General features: G+C 49.9%; 1 pseudogene; it reads left to right on the top strand.

Annotated features, from left to right (window-relative positions):
• The first annotated feature begins 4,793 nt into the window (after nt 1-4,793).
• Nucleotides 4,794-7,088, top strand: LOC142589993 (uncharacterized; annotated as a pseudogene).
• The last annotated feature ends 1,343 nt before the right edge of the window (nt 7,089-8,431 follow it).

Below are 8,431 nucleotides of genomic sequence, written 5' to 3'. Positions count from 1 at the left end.
CCAAGCGGAGCCTGTGCAGTAACGCTACGTCCGACAAGCGTCGGGCGACAGGTTGTGGGGGATATTATGTAAGCGTCCACCTAGTGGGCATGTCCATTTCGTCTGCTGCTGAAGTTCTGATCGGCTGACCTGGGGTACGCGCCAGAAGGAGACAGGTGCCCTTCCAGCCAGTCAGCACTGGTGATTGCCATCGAGCTCCGAACAGGGGACCTTCTTGAATAAAGTCTCTCTCTCTCTCTCTCTCTCTCTTGCCTGTAAGCGCGCGTGAGTGACGCAGTGCCTGAAGAGCGCGAAGACGCTGCAGTCGGTTCCCGTTTAGTTCGACCCTCGCGGAGCGCAAGGTTTGGTCGAATTATCCAAAAGGTCGAATTAACGAACGGCGGCAAAATGAACGAATTCAAATCTTTTACATTGCTCGAAGAAGTCTGTGGCGTTTCTTTGTTTCTTGTTCCCAGAAGCGTTACTCGACCTGCATGAGGCGTTAGTACGGCGGCATCATTTACGCCCTGCCGCAGTGTGACACAGCACGAAATAAGCGAGAACAGATGGCTTCACGGTAAGGACCGTCGGCATCTAGAAGATGAAAAGAAAATAAATTTAACGTGATGCAGCTTCACGCCTAGGGAAGCGGAAGCACCGTACACGCTCAATTTCTTGCGTTTTCAAGCTCCTAATGTCAGCATCCGTCTACGAGGGGGCGTCGCTCGGGCTTGAATTAAACCGAAGCGACATGCTTTCTTGTTCGAGTTAACCGAGCTTTCCTTCCATATCCCTATATGCTTTATTGCCGGGACTTCGCAGTGCATTCGAATTAGACGATATGTCGAATTAACCGGATTTGGGTGTGCATTAACCTTGCGCTCAAGTTTTCCATATTCTCAGCAGCGCCAAACCACTTAGCCAATGTAGCCAGGACTATATTGCTGGAGACGTCACGCGTTCACGATACCCTGTAGTCATGCCGAGGCGAGAGTGTCCAGGTTCTACAAAGATGGTGCAAATGCGCATGTCTTGCATACCTCACGGCGGCGAAGGGCCAAAGAATAACTCGTTCTAACGCTGCCTTTGATGGGGAAAGGTTTCGTTTATCGGGTGTTCTTCAAGCACACCGTGGAACGAGCGCGTGTCTGTGCCCCGTTCATGTTGTCGTCTCGTTGCTGTCGGATTCCAAGCGGCTGCAAGCGTCGACAGCACTTGTAGGAGGCCGAAACGTCCCCAACACCGTCTGGCCAGTTAGCAAATTGGGTGCCGATTAAGTTTAAGGGAAAGATGAGGCTTCTTCTTTGTTTTTTTGTTTTTTGCGGGCAACAAAGGGTTAGATCGCTTAGTGATGCCGTACTCGAAACATTACGACAGTTCCTTGCGCATTGTGTCTGCCAAATGGTCCACAGGCTTCCAGCAGACGCGGCCGGATTCGCCGTAAAACAATTTACGCCCTTAAAAGTGAATGAGGGTGTACAACTCACCTCCATATTCCCGGAAACGATGTAAGGGCTTGAGTTATAGATTAATTTACACCCGTGTTGTCTTCTAAGGGTGTAAAATTCTACTATTTACACCCTTAAACCATTACTTTCTTAGTTTACACCCAGAAAGAGCGTATGTGACATACAGATCAGTTTATACCATTTTCACTTTACGGGTGTAACTTACACTAGGAGGTCTAGGGGCAAATGTACATAAATGAGCTACGTAGAGGTGAGCGGGGTGCGGGGTTGGTAGCTGGTTACGACTGGTGAAATACGGCATACAACGTGCCCCGCTGCGCCCCCAGGTCCCTGCATATTTCCGATGCTCGTTGCTGTCCCTCCTCCTCGCCCTCCCCCCCCCCCAGCTTTCTTTCTTTTTGTGTGTGTGTGTGCTGACGAAATTTCTGCTTGCCCGATCACTTCCACGAACGGTGCACACATGCACTGGCGTTTACACTACATTCTCTTCGGCGAAAGGCGCTTCACGGATGAATAATGCGCTCGCACATACATAGCGGCGAGTCAGAGAGAGAGGGCATCGCATGATCACTTTGCCGAGCGATGATGCGGAGGCGAGCTGACTGGCAGGGATATATGTGTTCTCTCCTTGTACACGCGTACGGCCTACCGGTAAAAAAAGGAAAACGCCGTTGCTGCCTTCCGCTGCTGCGTTAGCGTTCGACGCTCGTTTTCGATCCCGCTGACATGGCGTCGAAATCGGGAGACGCGCGCGCTTTTTGGCTGCGCGATCGTGATGCGGAAGTGAAGCGAGCGAGCTACGCTGGGGGGAACTGAACAGCCAGTTTCTTTTTCCGCGTGTCGAGAGATTTGCGCATGCGCGGCGTTTTGTCGGCGCGTGTTGCATATTGTTTTCGCCCGAAAACGGCGCGTGCTTCGCTTACGCACCGCGCCGAGATAGAAGGTACAGTGGGCCAACGATAATTTACGAGCAAGCCGCAGCGACAGCCTCCGCGCGCGCTGGGAGTCTGCGTTGCTTGGCACGGATCTGCAGCACCAACTCTGGGCCGTCCAGCGAGCTGAGGAAGCCGCCGAGGGCCAACAACCCTTGGCCGAAACTTAGGCGGGGTCCAGGCCCACCCCACCAAGTCGTAGGGCACTCGATAAAGTTATTTGAATGAATGAAGCCCGCCGTGTATAAGAAAGAACTGGAACAACCGGGCGCGTAAGACGCGACGTCGAAATCGCGCAGTTTTCACCTATCGAGAAATCTAACGCGGTCAAAATTTGGTGTATTACATAGGCCGCCCTGATAGGAAGGACTTACTATTTGGGAGGGGCGCTTTCTTTTTCTTTCTTTTGTTTTTTTGAAATTGTCGTTAACGTTGTAACGACTTCACGTAAGCTGTCATATTGCAGATGAAGTATGGCGGTCACTGAACAAGACAACGTGAAAAAAAGAAAAAAATAGGGACTTGGTCAGTGAGCGCAAATTCTCCTTCATCGTGTTACCTGACCAGTCAAACTGCGTCTAACCCACGGACGACAGGCTGTAAGCTCTAACAGACGCGGTTTTACAGAAATCCTATATCTGTTAGCTGCAACGAGCTATGGGATTTGTAAACATTGAGATTCAGTGTTTGGTTGTCTTTTGTGGCGATATTTGGCAATTAAAATACGTTTGCAAAAAACAAAATTTTGCTTTCTTGCTACAGTTGGTAGAGGTATTCTTCTTCTCCCGAGTGTAATAAATTTCGCTCACATCGGTCAAGCGGTCGCGTACTGAGAGTATTCCTGTGTTTCTCGTGCACTTGAATTGTGGAAATCAGAGTTAGACTCGAGGTAAGGCTTCGTCTTAAGTTTTGCGGTGTTCAACATTTTTTGTAGAAAACAAAAAGAAATTGATCGCCCGTCGCGCATTTTCTTTCTTCTTTCTTTTTTTTTGTGTGTAAAAAGCTCTTTCAAATTTCTTGTAGTGGCTGCTGAGCAAAACGATTTCTCCGCTCTCATGCATTTAGATAGCAGCTTCCGTATGCATGTGGGCTTTAATTAGCCCGAATTGCTTGTTATAAGTTTTACATCCTCCTCCTCTCGTCATCGTCACCCATAATATGCGCCTCTTTCTTCCCTCTTCATTTCCCTCTTACCCTTCCCCCAGCGCAGAATAACTGGCCACAAGGACGTATACCTCGGGCCGACCTCCCTGCATTCCGTATCATTAACCCCCCTCCCTCCCCCCCTCTCTCTCTCTGTCTCGTAGCATACACTCGTAGCCACTCCCGCGGCTGGTAGTGGTTTTTGCAAAGTCTTGTGCATTTCGCGTCGAAATGCCTACCCGATTACATTACGACGTCACAGTGTAGCATTCCCCTACACCATGCACCCTAAAGGTGCTGGATCCCGTTCACCATGCAGGCATTCGCCATGTCCGCAGGAGCCTTCAGGACAAGTCCTTGTGACAAACCTCGATCGAGTGGTCGCTCCGTCTGCAACGGCGATACTTAAGCTTCACGCGTGTTTTTTCCCGAGAGTGAACGCTAGCTCAGAACATCCGTCCTACTCAACCGTAAACGACATGACCAGCAGTAGCCGTACTGTTTAATAATCGACCGGCAGCTATGGAATCCTTCTCACTGCGTTTAAGATATAACTTGATGAGGAGATGGGTGTTCCAACTCCCTGAACATAGCCGGATGACCCCAGCGAAGCCATTGTCGCCGTGGCACGTTGCAGCTCGTCGAATGTGACGCATCGTTTGTCGAGGTGACAAAACACGCTCCAGAGGAACATATTAGGACGCACCTCCCAGAACATCGGTCGAAGTACGCGCGCACACAGTTTTACACTGACTCTTCAACAGTTGGTTCACCCTTCTCGGAATCCGACGTCCTGCACACGGAAACAAGCACTTCTACGGATGAGGCCTGTGCACTATTGTCGGCTGTGAAACGTGTAAAGAAATCAAAACTCAAAGAAATAAGCAATTAGGTTTACAGTCGCCCTAAGCCTCGCAAAGCCTCCATGTCACTGTGTAAACACAACAAACCCTGCACACAGTGAGCTCTATTTCGTTCTGTGCACTGCGTATGTGTCTGGCTGGCATGTCGTCATCTGCCGGGTGCCTGTCCATATAGATATCGAGAGCAATGTGCTAGCGGGCCCCAAATTGCCGCATCAATTGCATCACAAGCTAACGCAATCCTTCCGCTGCTGTCCCAGCTGCCACAGATCTGAAATCCTTTCCTGGGAAAGAAAATGAAATGTGGCAACGCTTGTGGGACGCTGAAAGGAATGATAAGCGTCAAGTAATTAGGCCGCAGTTAGGTTTCTGGCCCTCCACAATCAAAAATTGGAGGACGCTTAAGCTTCGCCTTCAAGAGTGGAACGCGACAGCGTTCCCGTCGACCCGCCAAGGGGTGTAAGACAATGGGCTACGGCGCAGCGACTACGCGCCCCGCATCGGACGCGGTGAGCGTCGAGCAACGCAGCGTTCGGCGCGACAACGAAATGTGCGCCTGAGCAAGCGACGCACGCCTGAGCCTTAGAAACAGCTCGTTTCTAAGGCAACACCGCGTTCACTAGAGGCGCTTTTGTACCGCTTTGAAGCATCGAACTCGTGGCTCAGTCATTCTGCTTCTGGACGCCGTGCAGTACGGACGCAGAATGGAGGGCTCCTCGAGAGCTGCGAAAGCGGCCGACGTTGGCCGTGGTACCCCGTGTTCCGCGTTGCCCAAGGATTACCGTGTCATCTTGCCGCCGTTACCAACAGGTGAAGGACAAAGGCGCGCAGTTGTATTGCACTGCGACGTCACTGGACGGCCTTATAGAATCGACGACTTCCGGAAGCCCTTGAAGGATGCTGGAGTAATTCAGCAAGTAGGCGGAATTGGTGCATACCAAATGTCGCACGTGTGGCTGCTGAACATGAAGACAGATGAGGCAAAGCAGACGCTGCTAGACGCCGGACCACTACTGGTGAAGAACCGGACATGCCTCGTCATTGATCCTGCGAGGCAAGAACTCAGGATTAAGCTACATTGGGTCGCGTTCGACGTCACCTCTGAGACCATTCGACGAGCCTTCCGAGAGTATGGCGAGATAAAGGAAGTCATCAGTGACCGGTGGAAGGCCGAGGACTTTGAGGGCGCCGAGTCAACGACTCGTCTAGTGCGTCTTCTGCTGCGCGATGGTGTCACACCAGACCGCATCCCACATTAGATGCGTCTTGGTAGCGGCACTGCGCTAGTGGTTGTGCCTGGACGTGCCCCGTTATGCCTTCGTTGTCACAACACTGGACACATACGACGTGAATGCCGAGTGCCCAGGTGTGCTGCTTGCCGAGCGTTCGGGCACGAGCAGGCTAATTGTACTCGCTCGTATGCCAGAGTTGCAAGCGCAGGCGGTGAAGCAGACCGGAGCGAGATGCTCATGGACGAAGAAGAAGCGGAGAGCGTGGCTGGGATGGTGGCGTCTATCAGCGACGCGGCCGCAGTGGCGGCGTCCACCAGCTCAGCAAGTGCGCAAGAGAACAAGGCTGCAGACGCTCGGGCAGCAGACGCCACTCTGGAAGACACTTCTACGGGAAAGTACGAAGAAGGTTCGGCAGAGCGCCCTTCTGAAACCCACTCTTTAGGAAAGCAGCTGCCACTAAGTGCGTCCGGGAGTGGTGAGAAAACAGCTGAACTCAAGACCGCAGTAAGCGAGGTCGTTGCGACGCTCGAGGACAGTGATTCGACGGATGAGGCTGCAATGGACGCCGAGGCAACACCTACGAAGCGCCGACTCAGCAAAGCAAGCACGGCATCTCAAGACACCCGGCTACGAGCAACGGAGAGGCGTGGGACCGAGCCTGGAACCAAAAAGCCTCGGGTGGCCACCAGCCATCAGCGGTCGGCGTCGCTTACACGCGGCGGCGTCAAGTCGACGCCCTGAGCGTCGACTGGACTGTGTGTTGATACAAGGCAAGGTCTGTGAGGGGAGCGCCGTAGGCTCGGTCTGGTGTCACTCGCCAATATGGAGTCCTTAGAGAGGTCGATAAATATTGCAACACTTAACGTCCGAGGGCTTAGTGCCAACAGGCGGCAAAACCAACTTTACCGCCTCGTAACGGAGCACGATTTTGATATTGTAGCCATTCAGGAGACCAAAGTAGAGAGAGAGGATCAGACAGAGCGTATGGTGCGTCCTTTCACGAGACGCTATAACGTGTGTGTTGCCCATGCGGTGGGGAGGTCTTCGGGGTGCATTTTGTTAATTCGGCAGAGTCTTGGTGCTGTAGTGCAGTCGGTGACTACCTGTGAGTCAGGCCGTTTCATTGTATCTGACTTTTCCCTGTCAACAGAAAATTGGCGAGTAATTTGTCTTTATGCACCAACTCAGGCTCAAGAGCGAAAGCTTTTTTTTGAAGAAATGGAGACGTACGTGAAATGCGAGCGTAGATTAATCCTGGCGGGAGATTTCAATTGTGTCTGTACGGAACGTGACAAAACCAGTGGGAAACACAATGATGCAAGTACTGCTGTTTTGAAAGACTTGATTGCAGAATTTAATCTAGAAGACGTAGGTGAATGTCTTTGCGGTGGAAAAGCGGTCACCTTTACCCACTTTCAGGGTGCGAGCCATGCTAGACTTGACAGAGTGTACGTGTCGGCTGAACTTATTCAGTCGTGTCGAGATTATAGAGTCATACCTGTTGCATTTAGTGATCATTGTTTGGTTTCTTTCCGTGTTGGAAAGGAAAAAACAAATAGCAAAAAAATTTCCTGGGATCTTTGGAAATTTAATGCAAACTTGCTGAAAGACGACGAGTTTTGTGAGCAGTTACTCAAGGCTATAGATAAAACAAAAACTCAAAACTTAGATAGTTGGGCACATAAATGGGAAGTTTGTAAGCAAACAATTAAATTGAAAGCACTTGAACGGGCCAGTGTCTTAAGTCACGCGAAAAAAGAACTCGAGTCCCGTCTTAGATTGAATCTGAAGCAATTATTGGAAGCTGAAAGTATACAACCCGGTCATTTCTTAGAAGACATAAAAAGCATAAAGCAAAAACTTGAGCTGATAGACCAAGAGCGATACAATGGAGCATTGATTCGAGCCAGAGCTGAAAAATGGAGCACAGGAGAAATGCCGACAAAACGTGCCTTGGGAATCGAAAAGAAATATGCTTCCCAAAATGCAATAACAGAAATAGAACATAATGGGTTACTGTCTACCAACAAAGAAACAATAGCAAGTTGTTTTTTGGAATATTACAAAGTATTGTTTTCTCGTAGCCAAGTTGACACTGATAGATTTAAAAAAGACTTCATGTCATTGATGCCAACATTAGATGATGAAACTAAGGAAGTATTAGAAGTGCCCATAACAGTAGAGGAAGTTAAAAATGCGATTGACCATTTAAATAATGGCAAATCACCGGGACCGGATGGCTTAAGCGCTGCATTGTACAAGGCGTTTAAGGGTGTTATCGCACCTGTTTTGACTGAAGTATACAACGAGGCTTACGCGAACAAACATCTACCGCCGTCCTTTTTGTCAGCACACACGGTCCTAATACCAAAAACTGAAGACCCAATCAAATTACGTAACGTCACATCGTACAGGCCGATTAGCCTGACAAATATAGACTATAAAATATTAATGAAAGTGTTGGCTAGCAGGTTGCAGACCGTAATGAAAGATTTAGTCGGTCCACATCAAACGTGCGGAATAAAAGGAAGGACAATTATGACAAATATACACATAGCACGATCGATCCTTGAATGCTGTGACGCAATGCAACTAAGTGTCGCTATGCTGCAGGTTGACCTTGAGAAGGCATTCGACCGCGTGCCGCACGATCTGCTTCTATGTATGCTTGAATATGTGAATGTAGGCAATGTTATCAGCGAAGGTGTGCGGATGGCTTACGCCGGATGTACGACGAGATTGATAATAAACAAATCAGTAGGTGAATACATACCAGTACAGCGCTCGGTCAGACAAGGGTGCCCATTATCTCC

The sequence above is a fragment of the Dermacentor variabilis genome, chromosome 8 (assembly GCF_050947875.1).
Source record: "Dermacentor variabilis isolate Ectoservices chromosome 8, ASM5094787v1, whole genome shotgun sequence".
NCBI classification, from domain to species: Eukaryota; Metazoa; Arthropoda; class Arachnida; order Ixodida; family Ixodidae; genus Dermacentor; species Dermacentor variabilis.
This window is presented reverse-complemented; position numbering and strand designations above follow the sequence as displayed.